This window comes from Haemaphysalis longicornis, unplaced genomic scaffold (genome assembly GCF_048455015.1).
Source record: "Haemaphysalis longicornis isolate Haplotype H1 unplaced genomic scaffold, Haemaphysalis longicornis Haplotype H1 scaffold_1, whole genome shotgun sequence".
Lineage (NCBI taxonomy): Eukaryota > Metazoa > Arthropoda > Arachnida > Ixodida > Ixodidae > Haemaphysalis > Haemaphysalis longicornis.
The window spans coordinates 295,309,583-295,334,898 of record NW_027526203.1 but is presented as its reverse complement, the minus strand read 5'-3'; the positions used below and the strand labels follow the sequence as shown (position 1 = coordinate 295,334,898).

The 25,316-nt window shown below is 49.9% G+C and overlaps 1 protein-coding gene and 1 non-coding gene across 2 annotated transcripts in view; both read left to right on the top strand.

The window, feature by feature from the left end:
• Positions 1–25,316, top strand: part of LOC144148403 (cytochrome P450 3A5-like) — a 157,972-nt gene that overhangs the window by 78,082 nt on the left and 54,574 nt on the right. The gene's annotated exons all lie outside the window — the stretch shown is intronic.
• On the top strand, positions 8,810–8,901 carry Trnai-uau (transfer RNA isoleucine (anticodon UAU)). Its single transcript is given in 2 exon segments — positions 8,810–8,847; positions 8,866–8,901. It is a non-coding gene; the product is annotated as a tRNA-Ile (tRNA).

The following is a 25,316-nucleotide window of genomic DNA, read 5'->3' as shown; positions in this document are numbered from 1 at the left end:
GTAAAACTAGATTCGAAGCCTTATTTCTATTCGTTATCCCGCCTAAAAGTTCTGTGGAAGCTTCGCTTTTCGCCACCACAAAGTGACTGGTTCTGTGCTTGCTGTGCGATTGCTCAATGCTGCAGGTACATCATGAGTTCCTTTATGTCTGTGCGGTGCTACTGATGCGGTATATGTTATGGTACTTTGAACTGAGAGAAAGTCCACCAATAATAATAACGTGTCGCCTACTGAGCGCGAGAAGCAGCTGCAAAGAGAGACGATGATTTGAAGTTAATCACATTTCAGCGAGTAGTTTCGTAAGGCATGTTCTCGGTGTGTGGAAAAGTAATCTTGGGCGGGATGTATTACAATTTACTGAAAAAATGTGACCTGTGCTCGGAAATATTGCCCACGGAAGTACGTTATGGTCGCGTTGCGCAACGTCACGGGGGAGTCCACATTTTAACGAGTCATTATGTACGCTGGGCCCTCCCACATGGCCTATTAGCTCGTTTGACCACAATGAAAATGTACCGTGGAGACGGGACTTGCAGCAGTTTTTAAGGCAGTACATCAGGCAAGCGAAACAATTTTGAGGTAGTATTTCAATCTTATGTAGTGTTCGACACGCTAATACTTCCCCGGGTTAGTTAGGCTCGTTATAGTTTTGGCGGTACTAAGGTTTCTCTAAAACCTCGCTTCTAGGGACGCGCTAACTGCCGTGGGCATGTATCTCCGTTTTTTTTTAGGGGAGAGAGAGAGAGAGAGAGGAGAGAGAGAGAGAGAGAGAGAGAGAGAGAGAGAGAGAGAGAGAGAGAGAGAGAGAGAAAGAGAGAGAGAGAGAGCAGGGGTGGAATTGAGTTCGCGGAGTGTATAGGCGAGGCAGGAAGAAGTCAGCAAACTGCAGTAGAAGCCGAGGCCTCAGCTGCTGAATCCGAACTTCAGATATAGCTCAAACAGCCCACGCAAGGTGGCACCGCATTCACAGCTATTCGCCGTTTCCGGCTTCTTCCTCGATGGAAATCAGAACGAAGAGCGCGGAACAACGTGCGCCAGAGACGGCGGTGCAGACGATCTGGCGCGCACCGAGGGGAAGGCGGCAAAGAGCCTCGGGGCGCTGCCTAATTGGCCGCGTGCCTGCGAGAGTCATTAGGGCGTCGCTGCCGTTGGCAGGCCTATGCAAATGCGGGATGCTTGGGGCCTAGCCCGGCTCTCCTCTGGCGGAACTGCCGCCACCGTGAAGCGAGTTTAGTGCCCTAGGACGCGACGAAGCGACGTTCATTTGAAGTGAGCTGGAGCTTGGTACAGGCGCTACATGTCGAAGATTCACCACCGAGCCTCGGGGCACAGTCATTTATGGCAGGCGCCTGCAGGCTCCCTGGCACGGAATGGAATTCCACGCTGCCGCTGAAGCCTTTGTCCCGTGAAACCTCTTAATCAAGTTCTAGTTTTCACATATGGCGATTTGATCATTTAATTTTAATTGCTACGTCTGGCTGCTTCGAGGCAATGCTGCACTATATGCCAAGTTAATCCCCAGTTTTTATCGCCGTCTTTCTTTTCGAGAGTCAGTGCGCTCCTTTTTCTGATGCAGACGTGGTTTGCACCTGAACGGTCGTATTAGTCTTTGTAAACCCCCATTGATGCTGTTCTCATCGCACCTCACTTTAGGTTATGTCTTTGTAATCCACAATTTAGAAACGTTGGGGTTGTCAGTAAAATTCTATCCGCATTATCCTTAATTTGTGTTCCTGCCAGAGGGGAAAAGAGTCCCCGTTCACCTGAAGTAGAAGCTACTACCCTAAATTGGACACCCAAGCCCAATAAACTCTGCAAATGAACTACGTCCAGCAGCGATACCATTCGAGAACCGTTGTGCCGACGGAGGTATATTAATTCTTAGGGCGGGAACACTCACCGCGCCGAGCATCCCCATAATAATAAAAAAAGAAAAACAATGACGCACATATGCTTAGCCGAGGTAGTCTTCGCTGAGCTACTGGACAGTTGGAACCGACTTAAAAAGGGACAAACCACCCAACCTAAACTCGCAATTCTGAACCAATACCCACCTACCTAATCCCGCTAATGTACAAAAATACTCAGTAAAAGTAGCCGAAGCCGACCTAGAAGGGACAAAACCACTAAAACGTACAAAAACAAGAGCTGAAACTGACCAAAATAGAACAAAACTACCCGAAACATTATGTATGGTGCACAAAGCTGCCCTAAATACATAGCACGGGCGATAGAAATGTGTTTCAAGCAAAGCAATCAATTAAAACAAGAACCAGTGCCTATGGAATTTGAACCCGGCTTCACAAAATGGCTGCCTATGGAAGCGGAACCGCTACGCCTAGAGACCTGCCTGCCGAGTTCGCTTTATCAAAGTATAAAAAGCACGTGGATATACGTTCAAACTGTCCCCCTACATGGCGCAACGTGTCATTTTCTGCTACGGGATATAAATGAATGAAATTTTACTTCAGGAAAATAAGGGAGTGGGGGGGGGGATAGGAGATGGGGGAAAGGTGAGTCACAGGTGGAATACCAGGTTCAGGGCTTCTGTAGCGATGTCTCCTGTATCGGCTCTTTCTAACGGAGTCGCTTCAGAAGTATCAGTGTTGATAGAGTATGGTGGAATGTTGGGGCCTGAGTATGATCTCCAAATTTCGGGGCACGCCCAAGTTTCGGAGAAAAATGTTGCTGTTTTTCCGCGTCTCTTGCAGTTTTCTGTTAATTCCGGGTGCTTGTGCCACAGCATCTTCGCCCGCCTGGATTTGTGGATGAATGTCTCGCTGTGTATTTCCACAGGAGTTGTGCTTTCTGTGCCGTGAGTTCTTTGTGTGGAACTGGATAGAAAGCTTTTGACTGTCGTCGTGTCGCGAGGAGTGTTTCTTCATATGATGTTGGTTTTAAGGGGCGTGTGGAGACTTCGGTTGTGTGGTGTGTATAAGGCCGCACACCGCCGAGTTCGCTGCTTCGTTACCTCCTAGACCTTTGTTACTATAGGGGTTCACCTAATGTTGGGGGCCTATTCCAGTGGTCCGGGAATTGTATATGTACCGAAGTGTTTTTTTTATTCTTCCCGCTGTCATGAATCTTATCGCATCTTGCTATTGTTTCTTTCTGATCCGAATTGAAAGTAGTATTTTTACGATTCCGGCGTGCTTCACCATGGTGTTTCCTCCATGAAACAGTCGGGTATCTCCTCTTGCTTGGTAGTTACCACCGAGGTGGTTGTTGCCTCATCGTAGCTAACTCCATCGACGTACACTGTGTTTTCATGGTTGCCAAGCTTTCGCTGGAGAAAGCTGACCCGTGCTTTCCGTCTTTCGTTGTGTATGATGGAGTGCATGTTTTTCAGGAGAAGTAGGGCTTTGACGTGACTGCGGGTGCGCGGAGTGCTTACGTTACGTCGGCGAGAGCGGGACCCCCTAAAGCTCCACGTGGTGTATGTACCACGTTCGCGTCGAGATATATTTTCTTCCATTTGCCCCCAAAGGCACCGGCGCACGTTGACCGACCATCCCAGCATCCATTGCAAGCCTCACCAGAGGGGTGCAGGCAATGTCAGCGCCCTTCAAGCAGTCGTAGCCTGTGATATCCGATGTTCTTATCTAATCTACCGAGAGTGTATATGTTGACTTAGACCGACTGACCTGTTCGTGGCGTCGGCTTGCTGCAGAGCAGGGTTCGTTCTGGTTGTCGCCGTAAGCATGTCACTAAACAAATCTATCATATCCTATTGGTAATACTATGCGCCTCATTCATGTTGCATTCATCTCGAGTTTGAGAATATTCAGCAGATGGTCACCATACAAATTATATCAAAAGTATGTAGATTCGTAACAACGTAAAACGGTCAGCATATTGAAGTTGTTACCCGATCACTACGCAGTGTGTTCTCGGCCATTCTTGAAAAATTCGTCAGGTCGCATCGCTTGCTGGGCACTTCGACTCCAGGACTACGACATTCGGGCCATCCATCGCTACGGACGCCAACATAATGACGCAAATGCTCTCTTACGTTCTTCGATGCCGCGCGCCGCCAGTAGTGAATCCAGCATCAGTTTCTTTGTGTCCTCGCTCGACGCTGAATCGATGCTGTTTGAGCAACGGGGAAATACTTGGAGCATTTCGATCTCCAAACACCTGCCGCACGCATTCAGTTGGGCTGTGTCCCGTGCACAGCGTCGACAAGCACCTCACTTCACCATCCGAGATGATACAGGCGCAACTATAACGCCGATAGCTGCAAATGGCTGCTTGTTATCTGGCAGTATCTGCATTCTGAAATCTGTGGACATTTCCACTTGGAGCCGCATTCGGGTCACAACAGCGTGCTCAAAATCATACAGACTCCTCCATCTCCGTTACTCTGGGGCGCTTTGTGCAGTTTTCTTTGCCGCTATGTAGTACGTGCTTCTCCTGAATGTCAACGCCGCAGGGCAGCTCCCCACCGCGCGTCAGGCCATACGCAGCCGCTGCCGTGCCACAAGCCGCCGTTTGCCCGCGTTGCGGTTGATCCGATCGTATTCCCAGATGACGAGGTAGAGCATGCCTAATATCCCACAGAACCTACACTTGGGGGAATATTGCGCAAAAAGGAGTAGATTTATTCCCGCGGGATCAAAACACATGCTATTTTAAGTAGTGGTAATTGCATTCCTGTCGTTTGGACTGATTGGGTTTGGTCCGGTCCTCAGACGTGGTTCATTGTGTTTCAACATTGCTTCTCCTTCGTGGCGCGGTTGGTGAAAGAGCGGGCCAAGTCGTGGTCAAGCAGTCATTGCCCGAGAGTGCGGAGTTGACAACAGGGGATTGTCGGTGCGAGGAGGGGCCGGCAGGTGCCTGCCGCGTAGCTTCTGTCGGCCGCTTGGAAGTTGGCGATGACCTTAAGGTTGGGGGTGTGGGCTATGGCCATGGCGATGGCTATTTTATTTTTCAGCTTCCTAGGTGGAATCTGCTTTGATTCTGAGACTGTTGGGACGTTGACCTCTTGAGGTGGACGAACACACGGCGATCAGTGATAGACACACAGCCACGCACACCCGGTGACAGACACTCGCCAAGAAACAGTAAGCTGCCTCTGTCACTAAAAAGAGTAGTGTATAACCAATGTGTACTGCCGGTGATGACATATAGATAGGAAAATTGGCGCCTCATGAAGCAACTGTCAAAAAAAAAAAAAAAAAGGTCGGCTCAACAGGCAATAGAACTAAGGATAATAGGAGTAACGCTTAGTAACAGGAAACGAGTTTCCTGGATTAGACAACAAAACTTTGAGTATGAGATATCATAGCTGAAATTAAGGAAAACAAATCGACTTGGGCTGACCACGTAGTGAGACGGAATGACAACCGGTAGATCACCGGGGTAACAGAGTGGCTGCCGAGAGACGGATCTAGAAGGAGGTGAAGGCTATTACCTCGATGGAGGGACGGAATAAGAAAATTCGGAGGTAAAGGACGTACTCGGGCAGCGCTGGACAGGTTAGAGGTCAGTAGGAGATGCGTTCGTCCTGCAGTAGACCTTAATAGGCTGCTGATGGGGATGATGAGGATGACGATAAAACGTATTAACGGTACAGCGTTATTACGCCATATTTCCGATGTTTCCGCGGGTACTAGCCGTACTCTATCAGCCGTGCTCATAAAGCGTCTGCGGAAGTAATTCATCGCTCCTAACCTGAAACTACTACTGAGGCAGCCTGATAGCGGCAACTGGATTGGGGAGAGGAGGACATTTATACTACGGCGGAGACGAAAGTAAGGATGCGTGATTTCAGCAGGCGCTGCGCCTGCTCCGTGTTGTTTGTTCTACGCCTCGTCAGTAGTCGCATGCCCTGCAGTCATGGTCGACAGCTGCGCCCGCAACTTCCGCCATCACACCAAAGAGCCTTTCCCACAAGAACTTATGCCGTCGCGAACATTGTGTCACCCAACTAGAAAAAAAGCAAAAGGTTGACTCCAGGCCCTAGAAAACCAAAAAAGGGCTAGATTAAGGGCCAGAAACTAACTAAAATGGGTCCTGATAAGAAATAAAACACAATAAAAGGGGTCTGACTGCACTAATTTTTAAATTATTTTTGAATTTTGTACTGCCGTCACCGCCGCAAGTTCTATCCAACTAACATTGGAACCGTGCGGCCGAGTTAAAAATTCGCCATAATGATATGTCAGTTTGTCATCCCAGAGAATGGTCACGTAAGAATCTTTGGCATAGCCTTACAGAGAATTGGCACAGCCGAACTCACAATCGCCAAGATACAGAAAATCTTTAACCATTCGATTCACATTGTAAAACACCTTACCAGGGGAAGAGCAGGAATGAGAGGAGAAGAAATGCCAAGACTTATGCAGGTACTGATCATGAGTCTGATGTTGTACAGCCCGTCGCACCACAAACTTACCCACACTCACGAAAAGCACATAAAAACCACCCCCAGGGAGCCTATAAGGCAGCCCTCAAACTCCCAATTTTCCCAATCAACGAAAAGGTCCTTAAATTAGGCCTTTATAATACCTTTACAGAAATCAGACAGACTAGTGTCACTAGATAAGATAGTATCGCCACTGAGGCACGCGTCACCAACGGCGACCATTTTGGGGATTATCAGTGTTACGAGATTGCCGTACTCGCCACTAGCTTCGACTGGTTCGCTGGTTAACAACACTGCAGAAGATGCAGCAAAACGACTTCTTCGGACCCACTTCTGTTGCTGAAATGCTGCTACGTGCGTTATCTTTCATTTGCGTTCGGAACAACATCAGTCGCACGCAGTCGCAGAGCAGGGAAGACTACCTAAGTCTACCAGAGTTGACCGACTGAAAACGCATAAACCGCAAAATGGCGAGCCCATGTACCGTCGCAGTGTAAACAAATGTCACGTGATTGATTGATTGTAGGGTTTAACGCGCCGACGCAACGCAGGCGATGAGGCCCGCCGTAGTGGAGGGCTCCTGATTAATCTTGACCACCTGGGGATCTTTAACGTGCGCCGAAATCTCGTACACACGGGCGTTTTTGCTTTTCGCCTCCATCAGAAAAGCGGCCGCCGCGGCCGGGAATCGAACCTGCGACCTCGTGCTCAGCAGCGCAACGCCTTAGCCACTGAGCCACCGCGGCGGGCAATGTCACGTGATGCAAACTGGTCAATGATAACGGCAGCGGCACGGAACAATAGGAGAAAAGAGTGCCGATACTCTGCAACCTCATCTAGTGACACTAAGACGGGCCACTCTTCTAGCCTAAAGAAAGCGCAGGGGAAACCAAAATCCGCACGGGACATCTAAAGAATGAGGCACACTTTGGGGGAAAAATTGACTGGACGCCATGAGAAACGGCTAAACCATTTAGCGACACAAAGACAGTCAACAAGGCAGGATCAGATTCCCTCGACGTAAGTTCCAGAACCATGAGAACACAGTTTACACCGATGCCGGGACGTTCGAACGAACAGAGACAAGAATTGTCGCAGTGGACTATCCTGGCAACCCTTGTGACCTCATGACCCGCCTACACCCAGGAACAGAAGCTAAAATCGGAGCCATACTCTTGGCGGTGCGCCTAGCGCAACTATGGAATATAAACTTGGAATGGAAACTTAAACGTCGTTGCACACTCTAAAAAGGTCATTAGACTGTTGGCTGCAGAAAGAATACTTAAACGCAGAAGGAAGATTCTCCCGGTCACGATTATGAAAGTTTGCATCACATTAAGACCCGGACACAAGGGTCTGGAAAGCGACGTCGCAACCGACCAAGAAGCGCACGAACTCGCATATTGTCCCGCCCGCGGCCATGACTGCCCTCCACAAAAAAAATGTAGAGAATGTCTCCTAATCCTACTCCTAGAAACCTTATCCTTCCCCGGGCTAAACAGGGATCTTAACGGTGAAAATATCAAACTCTGCGAAGGATACAAACCAACACATATATACATCCACAAATCAAGACGGCCGAAGATGTTTGGTGGGAAAAGTCCGACGTTAACTTAAAACTGCGGCGAAACATCCACCCTTTTCTACGCATCCTGGTCATACCCAAGGATATGCTCAGGGGAGGACAACTCAAAGGTTACATATTACAGTCCTGCCGAGACATGGGAGGTACCCCTCACTAGCTCGTCATCTCAATATCAGCGTGAGCTTTCGAGGGAACGGGAAGGAGCGGCTGCACCTGGGGTCCTAAACTTCGGGTTCTCCATGGGCTTCGTGCCATCTGTTAAGCCCCCTTTTCCCATGCTCCCTCTGTACATTACTCAGTAAAGGTATTCTATCTCTTTATCTCTCTCAACAAAAAAGTAAAAAATTTCAGTCCAGCCACGACGTTAGAGAATAAACACATTGATACACTGACACTGCCGTTTTTTTCCTCAAAACCACCAGCACTCCCCTGCCGCAACTTTCTACGCTTTCTTAAGCCATACAAGCGTAGAAGGCCTCAGTCTTTCCTGTGGCGCGGTGATTAAAAACCGTTGCGGCTAGTCTTGCTCTCTCCGATGAACTACAATGCTCTGCCAGCATGAATGGTAAATGCAGCAACTCCGTTTTAAGACGCTCCTTCGATGTCGAAGTAACTGACGCCATCGCGTCACACATCTTAGAGCCTAAACGTAAAGGCCATCTGCAACTTTTTTATACAAACATAGTTTTATACTCTATATAACACACTTTTGCAGCTGTGGCTTTAAAAATGGTATGTTTACCTTAATTTGGCAAGGCAGCGACTACCGTTTTCTTGCCCCGGAGCTCCCATGTTTAGCCCACTATTCTACGTGCGTAGATGACCCAAGGGGCAGCATTTCGTTCCGGCCAGGCGTGTCCCCAGTGGCGCAATTGGTTAGCGCACGGTACTTATACGACAGTGCTCGTGAGCTATGCCGGGGTTGTGAGTTCGAGCCTCACCTGGGGAACGTGTTTTTTTTTCTTGCAGCTAGGGTTCCCTGTATTTTTCTGGCAGGTCAAAACACGCACTCTCCCTCTCTTCGAGGTATAAGGCTGCATTACGCAGCAATTGGTTCCCTCGATTCTTCATATAACTGTGTAGATCTTTGGGGGGGTCCGTATTATGTTTCAAACAGCCTATCATTTCGATGGTGACCGCGCACTTATAGCAACCCCCGGGATGTTCGTTTTCATCACGGAAGGAGCTCGGGACTTGAGCTGGAGCATGGCACCCACCCCGGAAGCGTTAAGAAAGGCTTTCTCTCGTCGATGCTTCTTTACCAACATTGCGAAGTGGTCCGACTACGGGACGTGGGCTAGGATTCCGTGCATTTTTTTTATCTGCGTGCGCAGAAGCACGTTGCGACAAGGCTAACTTCATCACGAATTCTCAGCGGAAAACGACTGCAACCTTTGTTTTATTAAAACTTTCCCAATTACAATCACGCGACAATTCGCCGCAAGACGACTATATCAGTACGGAGAGTTTCATTCACTTTTCATGGTTAAGGAATTCAAAAAGTTGCAAAGGCTGCGGAATCTCCTACTGCTGCAAATACATGGCCCTCCACGGGAGGGAAATATAAAACTTTATCCCTTCAGTAAAGTTGGGTTCGTTGGTCGGTGATTGGTGTTCACCGTAGTTCGCCTAAACACGGAGCCCTACGTATAATCAGAGTCCTTCAATGCTCTACTGGTCACGAAACTGCTCCGTAACTCAATGGGAGAGCTTCATATGCTGCATTTGGCCGCCGCGCGGTGGCGCCACCCTCTCACTGAGGTCACTCTTCGGGCGGCGTTGCGCTGGCTCGAACGGCGGAGCCGCGGCGAGTTGTGTTTGTTTTGTGCGGGAAAAAAATGTAACGTGCATATCGCGCTCTTGTGATGCGACTTAAGTAGTGCAACGACGATGCCGAACATGTGTTGCGCCCCGGGATGTCGTTCCTTGTACAACGATACCACAGAAAATGTTTCCTTGTTCTGTTGACCGAGCGACGGGCAGCTGTGTGAGAAATGGAGGGGTGCCATTCCAAGGCAAGCAACGGGAGATTTCAGCTTCGATTATAAGTGTGCGACAGTGTGCGGAAATGCACTGTGCGTGAGAATGGAAAAAGCAATGTACCCTTTTGAGAGCATCGTGGGCCTAGAATTGCACAAGGCTAACTTAAAGCCGGATTTTTGTCATATCAGTCAGGTTGTAGCGGTGCTTCATTACCTGTTTGCAAACTGGTATTACCTTGCGCTCAGGCTCGCGTGTAAAAAAGCTTTCGGACATTCTTGTGCTTTTACTTTTCATATTTCCGCGAATTATCCCTTAGGGTTCGTTTTGTTTGTTTTGTAACCGCGCGTGGCCGATTCCGGTTTCTTATCTGCGGTTCAACCGGAGCGCCCGTTTGCTCTTTTTGTCGTGCGTCCCATCGGGCAATATTGTTTGATATGGAAATGGTGCCACCTTTTCGCTAAGTTGATTTTTTGTTTCTTCGACAATGTTCTCGATCCCATTTCCATGGATCTGAAATTAATAATGTTACAAGAGTAATGCATGCATAGCAAACGCCGCGCAACTCACTTTATCGACGTTCATCTGTTCACGTCACACTGGGGACTGCTTCTTAGACGTTTGTGTTTCATTCTAGTCTTTTGTAGTGCAGGAGATTGCTAGCTCGCTGCGTTCAGAAAAGCTTTGCGTCGTTCTTGGTTACGTGGCAATATTCTGTTTCCTCCGTGTGCTGCACATCGCAGCGCGAAAAAATATTTTTTTACGCTGGACCACGCTCTTTTGTCTCCCTTCGTAACATAGAAATTTTTTGTTGCGTGTGATAAAATCAGTTTCATTGTTCTTTTTTCGCTTCCTGTTTTTGCAAGGATTGCAAAGCGTGGGAGCAGAAAAACATATGGAGTAAGATATATCTCTTCGTGTTTTGATCCTTCGCGTTTCTGCAGCGTTTTTAGATGTTCTCAAGTATGTACCCACTCATCTAAACGACAATACTATTGGGCTATCTCTTTTAGCGTTCTGTGCATTACAGAGCAATCAACGGATTCATTAAGCGTAGTCTGAATGACGCGTACTTGGTTTCTTTCAGTTTTTTATTGTATTATCGATAGGCCCGCAGCAGTCCGTCACTACACAGCTACCGTATGTGTGGTATTTACAACTTTGCTTTAAGAAAAGAAGCAATAGAGATTTAAAAATCCGTAAACACGACGGCGCAGCGCTTGTGACAGAGCACACAGAAGCCGTTGCCGTTCGCGGCCGAAGTCTACGGTAACTTATTTCGAATAATAAAACCCCATTGAAGGCAGGTGATGAACACAATCACTGGACTATTCATCGCTAACTACTACGAAAAAAAATACACTTAATCAGCGCGCAGACACCAAAAGCAGCGAGCGTTTGCACGCCAAGAGCTGGCAAATACGCCGCACGCGCGGCGGCTGGATGACCTTCGTGCGGCGGTGGCGCCTGTAGTGGCGCGCGCGGTCCCTATATGAAGCGAGCGCCGAAGTTTCGTGACCAGTAAAGCATTGAAGGACTCTGGTATAATGTACCCCGAAAATGTAGGCATAAATAACGCTTCATGATGTTTAAGTCACAACGCTATACGCAGCTCCATTCTACAAAAGGCAAAGTGGATCATTTCCAAACGTTTTACCCCTCCCTCCAGGGTAGTCCAAAACGTGACTCAAATGACTCACTATTCGTTTCGACCCGTATACAGAAAGGGGAATAATATCAGCACGATCAAAGCAGTGCATATTCCACATCACTCTGGCTGAAATCAAGAATGAATATCCTTTAGCTCCGGGTTCCAACGCCGAGGCGATTGGACATTGTAAGAAACTGTATTTCGCCAATCACAATGTATTTCTTTAGCAATCGAAGGGTGACGCCGCAAAAAAAGTTACCGACGTCATTCTACGAACACAATAAAAAGAGAGGTTCTCTTTATTCTCTTTAGTGATTCCTAAAAGTGTAGGCAAACGGTGCGCGATCGCAACGAGGAGAGTGGCTCACGCACTACAGCAGCAGTCAGTCGAGCGGAGACTGCGGCCGCGGCGCCATCGCCAGCACTCAGCGTGACGTAGTTCGAGCAGTTCGAACCCCTGTTGCTAGGTCACGTTTAAACACGTCACTTCACTGCTGTACGCGTTGATGCACAGTGCAGATGGGGTGTGAAGCGAGTGCAGGGCCAAGTAGGTGGCAAAAGAGGATGGAATTAAAACGGCGGCGACGGAATACACAGTCTGCTGAACAACAAAATTAACGAAAGGCAGCGAATGCTGCCGCTAACCGAGCGAAAGGCCAGCACCAAGACAGAATAATGCAAAACAGTGTTGGCGCGGAGCGCAGATGAAATTCCTAAAACAGCGTACGTGGAAACGCTGAGTTGCGGGCTTCTGAAACAAACAAATAGTGCGCGTCAAGCCGATATTCAAGTTTGCGAAGTAGAAAAAAACTTTACAGAGACAAAGGTTTATACTTTAGGAATGTGATGCTGAGGCATTCGTATAAGATCCACCCATAAATTTCTCATCAATGTTTGTGCCTGATTTCTTTTCACTAAAGCCTATATTGTCGCTAAACCAAGGTGCATCGAAGGGATGCGTGCCCAAATGTCATTGGAAGGGGTAGTCCTTAGAGGGGAGTTTATGATGCGGAAATGCCATGCTCCTTCCAAACTTCAGTTTACGAAAAACGTAACTTCGAAGTATGCGTAAAACTCGTCAGACAGGATACAAAACTACAATATGACTATCGTTCATCGGGCCTGACATTGTAAGCAGCGGCCAAATTTTTGCGGCTGTACTAACCTCGCGAGGAAACAAATGTAAAAAAAAAAGAGGAGGCGCGTTAAAATTGACTCATTATTTTTCCGACTGTGGCAAATTTCTCAACGTTCCATATTGCAAAAGACGTCGCCTTGCTGGGCGCTGACGCTATTTTCTGTTATCTATGCTGTAGTTCGGTGTTTTGGACACAGATATGATTCGCTAATATGTACTGGGGGCGAAAGCCATGGTCACATAATATGTAAGGGAAATGGGGCGAAGGTTATTGAGAACAAGCGGCTTGGCTTGCTTTGGGATGAGTGTGACGTGTGCGTATTCCATTGCGGTGGTAGGGTCATTGCGATCCATTGCTCCTTGATATTTGTTAGGGGTTAATCGAACGTAAGGGGATCCAAATTGCGATGAAGCTTGTCGGGAATTTTGTCTTAGTTACGTGTGTGATTTTGTATGGCTGCTTCTATTTCTAGAAATCCTGGCGAAGGGTGCTTCATGCGGTGGGTTGGGAAAATTGGTGTCCTGCGGTTGTTTCAGATGTTTAAAAAATTTGATTGATTGATTGATTGATTGATTGATTGATTGATTGATTGATTGATTGATTGATTGATTGATTGATTGATTGATTGATTGATTGATTGATTGATTGATTGATCTAACGCGCCGACGCAACGCAGGCGATGAGGCGCGCCGTAGTGGAGGGCTCCGGATTAATTTTGACCACCTGGGGATCTTTAAAGGGACACTGAAGTGATATGTAAACATTGCGGGATTACTTGCGCAAATTGTAGTCCGGAGTCCCCAGGCCATGTTACGGCCACTCTGGGCGCGTTTACGCGATTTTATTTAGTAGAAAAATTAATTCGAAAATGCTGTCCTCCTCTCTTTACGCTCGCCCATTTTCTGCGGCGTTTTCGTATGACGTCGAGAGGAGCCGAGCTCGCAATTGGCTGCGCTACTGCACGGCTCCCCGGCCTTCAGACAGAGTCAGTCGGCCCAGCGTTTCGTCGGCCGGCCGCCGACGGGTCGTCGCAATTCGTTCGCTCAGTTGAAACGAAGCCAGGACACGTTTGTTACTTGGTTAGTTTGTACACTGCATCTAGCTCCAAGTAAAGGTCGCTTCACACAAGCGCTGCACAAGCGCACATGCGACGCTTCGCTGACTGGTACGCCAGTAGGAAAATATAAGGCCTCTTTAAGGCGGGAGAAGAGTCAGCGAAGTCAATATAGGTACTAAGGAAATAAAATCAACTGATATTTTTACCGTACAGCGTAAAAATAGGGTGCGGGAAGAATTTTTGTGCGCTGGGCGAACAAGCACAGCGGTCAGCAGCACGACTACGCATCTGCGAACGCTTTTCCGTCTACGAAATGCAATTGCTAGACGTGAGCTATTGTGGAAACTCGGGGGACGCTTACTGAACGAGCGCAATACAACAAATAGTCACCTAAGCTGCTTGAAATGCCAAAACTAAATAAAAGTGTAAACTTGTTGTACAATATATAACTTATATTACCAAGGTCAAAAGAGCCCGCTCCGTGGCCGAGTAGTCTGGGGCGCTAGGTATGTTGCCGCAAGTGTTTTGCCAGTCACGAGTTGAGTCCCCGCGGGTACGTGCTTTTTTTTTTTGTAAGTTAACTTTTTTGTTTTCTGCCGATGTTTTCTACATTGAGTTCACCTTTTTTTGGGCCGCAACGTTCATGGCTCCACGAACTAGTTCACAGAACGCGCGCAGGCTGGCACTGGCGCGCTAGCGAGTTCTCGTTGGCGTGCTGTTGCCATAAGCACCGACTGCTTGCGGGCAGTGGGCACAGGCCAGAATGAACAGACCCTTGGCCTGGTGCGAACACGCTTTTTACGGTACAGGCATGAGTGAGGCAAGCTCCAAATATGGGGGAAAAGCGCATGACATTTGGGCGTCTGTGGGTACGCGGAGGGCGTCCATGCACTGCGTAGGCCTCGGCTAGTGAATGCTACGATTCCAAGCCGTCCTGGGAGGCTTATCTTCATGCATTTTTACAGGTGACAACATGACAGAAGCGCGGTACGATGATTACTGAGTTATTGAGAATGCCCATCCAACAACGCCACCGGTTGTGTTTTACAGAACCGAAACCGAAACCGAAACTTGTTTGGTTGCTCACCTTGGGCATCGTCCAATCACGGAGCCCGCTCCTCCTAACGTCACAGCTTTAGTTGGTGCAGCCGCCGCAAACCGCGCATGGTAGTTTTTCTTCTTTCGCGCTTTGTAAAATAATTACCGATTTGTCAACCGGATAAACGATGAAAAGTGTGCTAATTTGAGCCAGTCTACGCAGTGCAAGCAAAAACGGGAGCTTGACAAATTCACTTCAGTGTCCCTTTAACGTGCGCCGAAATCTCGTACACACGGGCGTTTTCGCTTTTCGCCTCCATCAGAAAAGCGGCCGCCGCGGCCGGGAATCGAACCCGCGACCTCGTGCTCAGGAGCACAACGCCTTAACCACCGAGTCACCGCGGCGGGTGTTGACAAAAAAATTGCGACGGAAGTGTTGCAGGGTTTTTTAGCGTTCAACTATCTAGGGTGCTTGCGTGGGTTTGTATATCGTAATTTATGCTTGCGGTGCCTTGTGATGTTTTTGAAGGTTTTTTTGTAATACGTAGTCTAAAACCTTCAATTTTTGTGTACCGCTGGTTTTCGTGAACTTCAGAATTTCGAAAATACGCGAACTTTAAGGGCACCCACCAATGGTAAGTACTGCTTTTATAAAATCAAGCAAAAGTTTGTCATTAGGTTTCCATGGTACTTTTCACGCATTATCCCGGATAACTCGCTCAATTTACCTCAACATTATTAAAAACCTGCAAAATGCTGCTTTTGTGTGTACGGCACAAGCTCGTAGAACTATCACAAAGTATATGCCCCGCATCTAAGCCGGCCATACGGCTAGCAGTGGTTTAGTTTTGTGGTGGCGTAGAGCAGTCACAAATAATAACTGAATATTCGTATGTGGCGGCACACTTCTAAGTTCTTATACAGCGTTCTGCGGGAAGTTGGACTTGAAGTACCATTGTGCAGGGAAAATATTTCAGCGAACCTGTCCTGAGAACGACATTTAAAGGGACCCTGCAACACCTTTTTCAATTTTTTTTTAAATCCTTAATTCTTGCAGAACGTAGTCACCCAAACACACCCGGTACTTAGATTAGGAGGTCTAAAAGTACCTTAGCCAAAAATTACTGCTCTATGCCCGCCAGATAACTTGGAAACTCGCTCAAAAGGTTTTTCTCTCTTCCCGGGCTTGACCTTCTTCGACCGCTCGAATTACGTCACTGAGGCCATGTAGCGGCTGTTGGCCGGTTTTCCTTCAGTTGCAGCCATGAACGCTTTCCGATAGCAACTTAAAAACAAAGCCACAAAAACGAAGCAGAAACGGGAGGCATATCTGGTGCGACCAGACGAGCAAATCACGTAGTGCCGCTCCGTGCTGACGATAACTATAGCTTTTGCAGTGCTTCCTGACGCGAAGAAAAGAGTGAAAGCGTTTATCGAAAGTGTTGCAGGGTCCCTTTAAGCAGAGGCACGACCACAGGGCTTTAGGCTGTGCCGTTTACACCCCCCCCTCCCCTTCCCACAAGAAAGAAGTCATCTATAGTGGTTGTGAGCCCCTCGACAACCTTCTCTCAAGTCTGGATACGCCCTTGTCTTCCAATATTGGTTCCCTTCAAATAATTCAGACGCTCACATTGCTTTTCCCACCTTTGGAAAGCAAAAAGAAATCGTTAAGGTTTATGTTATTAACGTTTGAGTCACCCTCTTCCCAGATGCACCTAGGGGCAGCTTGAGGCTAACTTCCCTTGGCACGTTCCTTGTCAAGGTATATTTAAAGCAGCAAGCTTCCACAATTGGCGATTTTACTTCATTCGTTCGCCGAATTTAGTCGCTGCGAATATTTTCGATATCCAAGGTTTGGGAAAACATTTGAAACGCTGATTTGTTAGGCTCCGCAGTATTCCGAAAGATCTAGCCATCTTTTTTTTTTTTTTTTTTTTTTTGTCAGGATGGGATGCCCAAGATGTTAACTTTAGTCCTCGCTTACAATTGTGCCATGCGCAACAATTGCAAAATTTGCGCAAGATTCTTGCACAGGACTGCGTAGGATATTTTTTTTCATAGGACACCGAAGCAGACGACGACAATAATGTTCATCCTAATCACGCCCAACGCACACGGCCAACAGCGCTGTTAACTGACCTCGTTCGCAGCGTGACTGCTCGCGCTTTCTCTCGTAGCCGTGCAAGAGCCAAGCGCTTTAATCAGCGGCGACGTTGAGCTATTTTTGTTTGAACTGAGAAAAAAGGCTGTGCGTGTCTAATTAATGAGCCGCTTCTCATTAGTTTTCTTGAAATGACAAAAGTGAATGGAAGCTCGCTTGATCGTAACTTTAGAAAATTTCAAACGTAATCATAGTGATGGCAGGCAGCCGTGCCTCGCACGCCATGAGTGAATCCCCACCGGAATACACATAGATACATATGCCATGGGAGTATCGGGTGTTCTTGGTGGAGCAGCAGCGAGCACCGGATCACCTCGCGGAAGGAAGCGAGCTGGAGGCGTCCCTGTTCCTGCGCTTCGTTTGGCGGGCTCGCCGCTGGCACCGGCGTGCGGTATGTGCGCGTGTCGCGGCGCGCTCTCGTGCGGCAAGGGGGGGCAGCAACCGAAATCCCAGTGGACGGCAGAAAAGGAGCCACCGCGTCGCAAGTGGGATACAAATGAGGCGCTCATTGAACTCGATTGCCGACACCACTTAGAGACGGCCTTAATTAGAAGCGCGATCGGGAGACGTTTCCCCGAGGGCCGCGCGTCGAGCAGTCCGCCTGGGTCCGCGTCGCTGATGATTCGTGCCGCCGGAACGGAAACGTATGCGTGATGAAAGCCCCTCTCCGGGCGACATTTAATGACGTTTATGCGAGCGCGTTGCAGGCTCGGAGCATCGGTAGCCGGTGGTGCTCGCGCGTTGATGCAGCGCACCTAATTAACAGACCCTACAAAGGGATCCGTCGGCGGGAGCGAAAACCCCAGTCGTGTGGGGTGCCTGCGTGCGTGCACGTGCTACCTCTCTGCCGCAAAGGATGATGCGCGAGGCATGTAACAGCGGGATGCCAACTATCAGGAAAGATCCGCAGAGTACATCAGATCAGGCTGATGAGACCGCGTACAGGACTCCCAATGCTTACCATTGCACTCTGCCGGGAGCACTTTTGTGTCACAGCCTAAACGAAGCCAAGCATATCGTGCCTGTCAAAGAAGTAGCCAAGGAGGGGAGGGAAGTTGGACAAGTTGCGGCCGCGGCGCCATCACTTTTCATGGTTAGGTGTCAGAACACCCCCAAAATTTTGTGAGCTCTGTACCTCCCTTCCCCCTCCTTTAGGCGTTCTTTTTTTTTTGTTTGCTGATGCTGTTTACACACCGCATCGATACATTAAAACGCGAAAACAAAAATAAGAAGATTGTTGATTTGTTGAGAAAAATGGTTCTTTGGAGTCTCGTATGTACCCGTATTTTTATGCAGATATTGCAGTCAACGAAACAACTAACCTTTAGGCATTACTAAGGCCGAAAGAGGAATATTGTTTCGGCGCATGATCCCTTTCTTTTTTTTCTTTTCTTAATGGTGGCGTATAACACCCCTCGAAAATTATTTCTGACTACGCCACTGGTGCCTGTGGTAAGACGTGCACCATCAGGGCTTAGGGCTAGGACTTTTGTCTTTGCATCAGTGAGACAAATAAAAGGGGCGCTTTTCGGGCTACGAATTGCCTGTCCTATTTCCATAACTTTGCTGGCCAAACCACTGCCTGAGCGTGAAATCAGTGAGCTGCAGTAATTTATTTATAGTGTCACGAAGCCAGAGACGACGCAGTTGTCTTCAAGGAAAACAAGTTTATTGGAGCGAACTTGTGCTCCCCTAACAACTCAAAGAATACAGAGGCGGCGAAGCGGCAGTCAACAAAGTGACGCGTGCAGGCGAGCTCCGGCGATTCGAATGCCGCGGCGTCTGCTCTGCAGGCTTTTATCTTTCGGCGCAAGTGTTTCTGGAACCGTCGATTCACATCCAGAACATTGTAGATCACAGAAGATTATTCTGGGCTAGCGACGTTAGGGCGAAACAGTCTGCTTATCTGAATGTGATAGCCCGTGCGCCATAAAAATAAAGAATGGAAGCCGCGCTTAGCTTGGAACGCAGATAACACAGCCGGGCTTGGCCCGGCAGTAAAAACAAACAATAATAAACAATACATGGTTCGTGGCATTACCCCCCCTCCAGGAGTGCATCGACCCGATGCTAAAATCGGGTCGATGCACCCGATTTTAGCATCGGGTGCATACAAAAAAAAGTCCGTCAAACAAACAAAAAAAAAGTCCGTCATCTTGCATAGTAAGGTTTCAAGCGAACCACGTGGACGACTTCGGGCCGCGTGCGTCGTCGTGATGTTCCGGAATCGCCATCGGGGATCACCTCGTAGGTAAGTTGGCCGACACGTCGTAGAATCTGGTAGGGTCCGAAATACCGTCGCAGAAGCTTCTCACTGAGTCCGCGTCGTCGGATGGGAGTCCAAACCCAAACACGGTCCCCTGGGTGGTGCTCGACGTCTCGGCGTCGGAGGTTGTAGCGCCCGGCATCCACCAGCTGCTGGTCCGTTGTACGAACTCGAGTGAGCTGGCGGGCCTCCTCCGCGCGCTGAAGGTATTGGACGTCCGGGTTGAGGTTGTCGTCTTCTACATGCGGAAGCATGGCGTCAAGCATCGTAGTCGGCCGTCTTCCGTAGACAAGCTCGAACGGCGTCATTTGCGTAGTTTCCTGTGTAGCCGTGTTGTACGCAAACGTGACATACGGGAGCACTTCGTCCCAAGTCTTAAGTTCAACGTAGATGTACATTGACAGCATATCCGCGATCGTCTTGGTCAGACGTTCCGTTAGTCCGTTCGTTTGGGGGTGGTACGCCGTCGTTCTGCGGTGGTCCGTGTTGCTGTAGCGTAATATTCCTTGCATAAGCTCCGCAGTGAAGGCCGTTCCGCGGTCCGTGATTAGGACTTCCGGGGCTCCATGTCGCAGCACAACTTGGTTCATGAAGAACTTCGCGACTTCTTGTGCAGTCCCCCTCGGAAGAGCGGCGGTCTCTGCGTAGCGCGTCATGTATTCTGTCGCTTCGACAATCCACTTGTTCTGTGATCGTGACGTAGGGAACGGGCCTAGAAGGTCCATTCCGATCTGTTGAAATGGCCTCGACGGGACGGCGATTGGTTGCAGTAATCTGGCGGGTCTTGTCGGCGGCGTTTTTCGTCGCTGGCAGTCACGGCAACTCCGAACGTAGTGGGTGACGTCGGATGTAAGTCTGGGCCAGAAGTACTTCGCCTTGATTTTTGCAATAGTGCGAGCTGTTCCGAGATGTCCGGAAGACGGGTCGTCGTGGCACGCTTCCAAAATTTCGTCACGAAGGTCTGCGGGGATGACAAGTAGATAATTCGTTCTCGTTCCGGGGCTGAAATTCTTCTTCACGAGGACGGAGTTTTTGAGGGTGAAGGCTGGTAAGTTCCTCTCGAACGCCCTAGGCGCGGCGACGTTGCGTCCTTCGAGGTAGTCGATCATGACGCGCAGGTCGGGGTCGGCACGCTGCTTGGCGGCTAGGTCGCTCTCTGTCACGACTCCGAAGAACGCGCTGTCTTCATCGGTGTCTTGTGGTGGTGGGTCGACGGGGGCGCGGGACAGGCAGTCGGCGTCGGAGTGTTTCCTGCCGGATTTGTAGACTATTGTAACGTCGAACTCTTGCAGGCGCAAGCTCCATCGCCCAAGACGGCCAGAGGGGTCCTTCAAATTGGCGAGCCAACACAGCGCATGGTGGTCTGTCACAACCTTGAACGGTCTGCCATACACATATGGGCGAAATTTTGAAATGGCCCATATGATAGCCAGGCACTCTTTTTCGGAGGCAGAGTAGTTTTTTTCCTCCTTCGACAGACCACGGCTGGCGTAGGCGATTATCTTTTCGCAACCGGTTTGCTTTTGGACGAGGACGGCACCCAAACCTATATCGCTGGCATCCGTGTGCATTTCCGTTTCGGCATTTTCGTCGAAATGAGCGAGCACGGGCGGGTTTTGCAGGCGCTGTTGCAGCTCGCAGAATGCTTTTTCTTGGGCGTTTTCCCAGGCGAAAGGTCAGGCGCGTGAGTGGCTCTGCAATGCGTGCGAAGCTTGCGACGAAACGACGGTAGTATGTGCATAGCCCGAGAAATCTTCGCACGCCCTTCTTGTCTTTCGGTCTTGGGAAGTTCGCTATGGCTGATGTTTTCGCCGGGTCAGGCAGGACTCCCGCGGCGTTGACGACGTGCCCCAAAAACTTTAGTTCCTCGTAAGCGAAGCGGCACTTTTCGGGCTTTAGCGTTAACCCCGACGAGAGAATAGCCTCGAGTACAGGCTCCAACCTTGCAAGGTGTTCATCGAAAGTCCGGGCGAATACCACAATGTTGTCAAGGTATACGAGGCAGGTGTGCCACTTCAGGCCAGCTAGCACAGTGTCCATGACCCTTTGAAACGTGGCTGGTGCCGTGCACAGCCTAAACGGCATCACCTTGAACTCGTATAGACCGTCCGGGGTAATAAATGCAGTCTTCTCTCGGTCTCTCTCGTCCAGTTCAATTTGGCAGTAGCCGGTCTTCAGATCCATCGATGAGAAGTACTTCGCGTGGCAGAGGTGGTCGAGGGCGTCGTCGATTCGTGGCAGGGGGCACACATCCTTTTTGGTGATTTTGTTGTCTCCGGTAGTCAACGCAGAACCTTAAAGTGCCGTCTTTTTTCTTCACGAGTACGACCGGCGCAGCCCACGGACTTTTAGATGGCTGTATTATGTCGTCGCTGAGCATGTCGTCTACTTGAGTCCGGATGGCTTCGCGCTCGTGTGAAGACACGCGGTACGGTGACTGTCGGGTAGGTCGGGCTCCATCTTCGGTTATTATCCGGTGCTTCGCCAGAGGTGTTTGACGTAACTTTGAGTTCGACGAAAAACACTCGCTGTAGCGATGAAGCAAAGCCAATAACTGGTTCCTTTCTTCTTGCGGTAGCGCCGGATTCACGTCGAAAGGATGCTGGAGCTTGAAGGTATCTTCGGGTGCGCGTTCAAAGTCGGCGACTGCGATCACGTCACTTTCCTGTTGCGTGTCTTCGAGGAACGCAATTGCAGCGCCCTTGTTTAAATGCTGGTACTCCTCGGTGAAATTGGTGACCAAAACATGGGACCGGCGTTGCTTAAACCGCACAATGCCTCTTGCGACAGACACACCGCGGTCGAGAAGCAACCTTTGGTCACTCTCCACGATAGCGTCGACGTCAGGAGCAGCACCTTCACAGTAGACGGTGATCATCAAGCTTGCGCGGGGTGGCAGGGTGACATGATCATCGGCAATCCTTACAGCTGCAGGGTGTTCGGGGTTCGGTTCCGGCGTCATGGAGTGATCGGAGGAAAAAGTTATAGACTTGGTCTGCAGATCAATTATTGCGCCGTTGTCCGTCAAAAAGTCCATTCCGAGAATCACGTCGCGGGAGCAGTGAGGCAAGACAACGAACGCGGCAGGGTACGTCATGCCGTCGTCTATGGTGACGCGGGATGTGCACCTTCCACTTGGCGTCACGAGGTGGCCTCCTGCTGTGCGTATGTGCGGACCGTCCCATCTGGTCATAACTTTCTTCAGCTTAGACGCAAATGGTCCGCTGATTACTGAGTAGTCGGCTCCCGTGTCTACGAGGGCAACTACATCAAAGCCGTCGATGGACACCTCTACGTCGGACGCCGCCTTCCTCGAGTTCCGGGTGCGTCGGGGCGTGGCATCTCGGCTTGTGCGTGTTGACAGTCGGGTACTGCGCGTCGTCGTCGTTGTCTTCTCAGGGGCAGGCTCGGCCATGTCGGGTACACGTCGCGCCTTGTGGCCGTGTTCGGGAGTGACGTCAGGGTTAGGTTGGGTCGTCGGGATGAGGGCACGTCGCGAGTCACAGTCTTCGGCGAATCGTTGCATCGTTGGAGGGTTTTCGTTTTTCCGCCGTTGTGCAACTTCACCTCCAGAAGTTGCTGCCTTTAGTTTCCCCCGCGTAGGCTGGGGGACCTTCCACGTGCGAAGTCAGCACTGCTACGGCGGTCCGGCGACTGGTACGGGTAGGGCGACGGCGAACGGTTGAAACGGGCTGGTCCACGGCTGGTGTTGGACAGGTATTCTTCAATCTCAGATGGGCGCTGGCCGGGTCGGGGGCGTGGTGCGTCGACGGAGAAACCACGAAGTCCGAGTCTCTTGTATGGGCAGCGACGGTAGATGTGGTCAGCCTCTCCGCAGTGGTAACACAGCGGGCGATTATCGGGCGTTCTCCACACCTCGGTCTTCCTTGGGGCCTGGTTTCGGGTTACAGGGGGTCGGGCGGGCGACATTGGGCGGCGGTACGGCGGGGCCTCTTGACGACGTGTTGGAACAGGGCGGGGTCAACGAACAGCCGTGGAGTAGGTCATAGCCTCTGGCTCGCGTGGTGCTTCGGATGGCATAGAAGTTTCCAAAGCCTGCTGTACCTCTTCCCGGATCACGTCAGTCAGGGAAGGGACTTGAGGTTGTGGCGTCGTCGTAGGGAAAAGTATCCGTAGCTCCTCCCTCACCACTGCACGGATGGTGTCACGTATTGAGTCGGAGTTAATAGCGCCGGCACCAATTGTCTCCGAAACCAGCGCATTGATTGGGCGGTCGTACTGCCTTGTTCGGATTTCGAGCGTCTTCTCCATTGCGGCGGCCTCAGACGCGAATTCGGACACGGTCTTAGGGGGGTTGCGAACAAGGCACGCGAAGAGCTCTTGCTTCACACCTCGCATAAGAAACCGTAGTTTCTTTTCCTCCGTCATTTCTGGGTCCGCACGGCGAAAAAGTCGCTTCATCTCCTCGACGAAGATCATGACCCCTTCGTTGTGGTGCTGCGTTCGAGTTTCCAGCAATAGTGCCGCGCGTTCTTTTCTGACCACGGTAGTAAAGGTCTTCAGGAACTCGCTTTTGAAGCGAGCCCAGTTGGTCAAGGAGCTCTCGTGGTTCTCGAACCAAGTCCGAGCTGAATCTTCCAAGTAAAAGAAAACATGCCGGAACGTTTCTGCGTCGTCCCACCTGTTGAAGATCCGGACGCGCTCCAGTTTCTCCAACCAATCCTCGGGGTCTTCAGCGGGGGCTCCCCGGAACGATGGCGGTTCCCGGGGCTGCTGCAGGACGATTGGCGACGTTGTTTCTTGCACCATGGTGTTGGTTGCAGCGTTTCTTCTCTTGGACCCTTCTGGCATAAGATCGAACTCGGGTAGCAATCCTTGCAGTCGGCGGCTTTCTCTGGTTGGACTGGCTTGGCGGCTTCCAGATGTCGTAGGGAGCATAAAGGGTAACTACCCCGCACCTCCACCAGATGTCACGAAGCCAGAGACGACGCAGTTGTCTTCAAGGAAAACAAGTTTATTGGCGCGAACTTCTGCTCCCCTAACAACTCAAAGAATACAGAGGCGGCAAAGCGGCAGTCAACAAAGTGACGCGTGCAGGCGAGCTCCGGCGATTCGAATGCCGCGGCGTCTGCTCTGCAGGCTTTTATCTTTCGGCGCAAGTGTTTCTGGAACCGTCGATTCACATCCAGAACATTGTAGATCACAGAAGATTATTCTGGGCTAGCGACGTTAGGGCGAAACAGTCTGCTTATCTGAATGTGATAGCCCGTGCGCCATAAAAATAAAGAATGGAAGCCGCGCTTAGCTTGGAACGCAGATAACACAGCCGGGCTTGGCCCGGCAGTAAAAACAAACAATAATAAACAATACATGGTTCGTGGCATTACCCCCCCTCTAGGAGTGCATCGACCCGATGCTAAAATCGGGTCGATGCACCCGATTTTAGCATCGGGTGCATACAAAAAAAAAGTCCATCAAACAAACAAAAAAAAAAGTCCGTCATCTTGCATAGTAAGGTTTCAAGCGAACCACGTGGACGACTTCGGGCCGCGTGCGTCGTCGTGATGTTCCGGAATCGCCATCGGGGATCACCTCGTAGGTAAGTTGGCCGACACGTCGTAGAATCTGGTAGGGTCCGAAATACCGTCGCAGAAGCTTCTCACTGAGTCCGCGTCGTCGGATGGGAGTCCAAACCCAAACACGGTCCCCTGGGTGGTACTCGACGTCTCGGCGTCGGAGGTTGTAGCGCCCGGCATCCACCAGCTGCTGGTCCGTTGTACGAACTCGAGTGAGCTGGCGGGCTTGTAAGCGGCGGCTATTTAGTTCAATACTAAATAGGTAAATATGGGAGTAAAAAAATAAAAATGACCAGAGTTATTTTGTAGAGACGGGTGAGACGAAATGAAATCATTGTTTCACATCTCTCAGCTTCATTTCGTTCACTTCTTCCGTTCGCTTCGTCGTTTACCTCTGGGGACAGATCTTTCGCCTATCGTTTAATTGCCGTCTGAATTCGTAACGAGCCAGCTCCGAAAAACAAGAAACAGAACCTTCCGAAAACACCCACGAAACAGTCTGAACAGTCAAGTCAAAAGCAAGCCCCCACTGGGC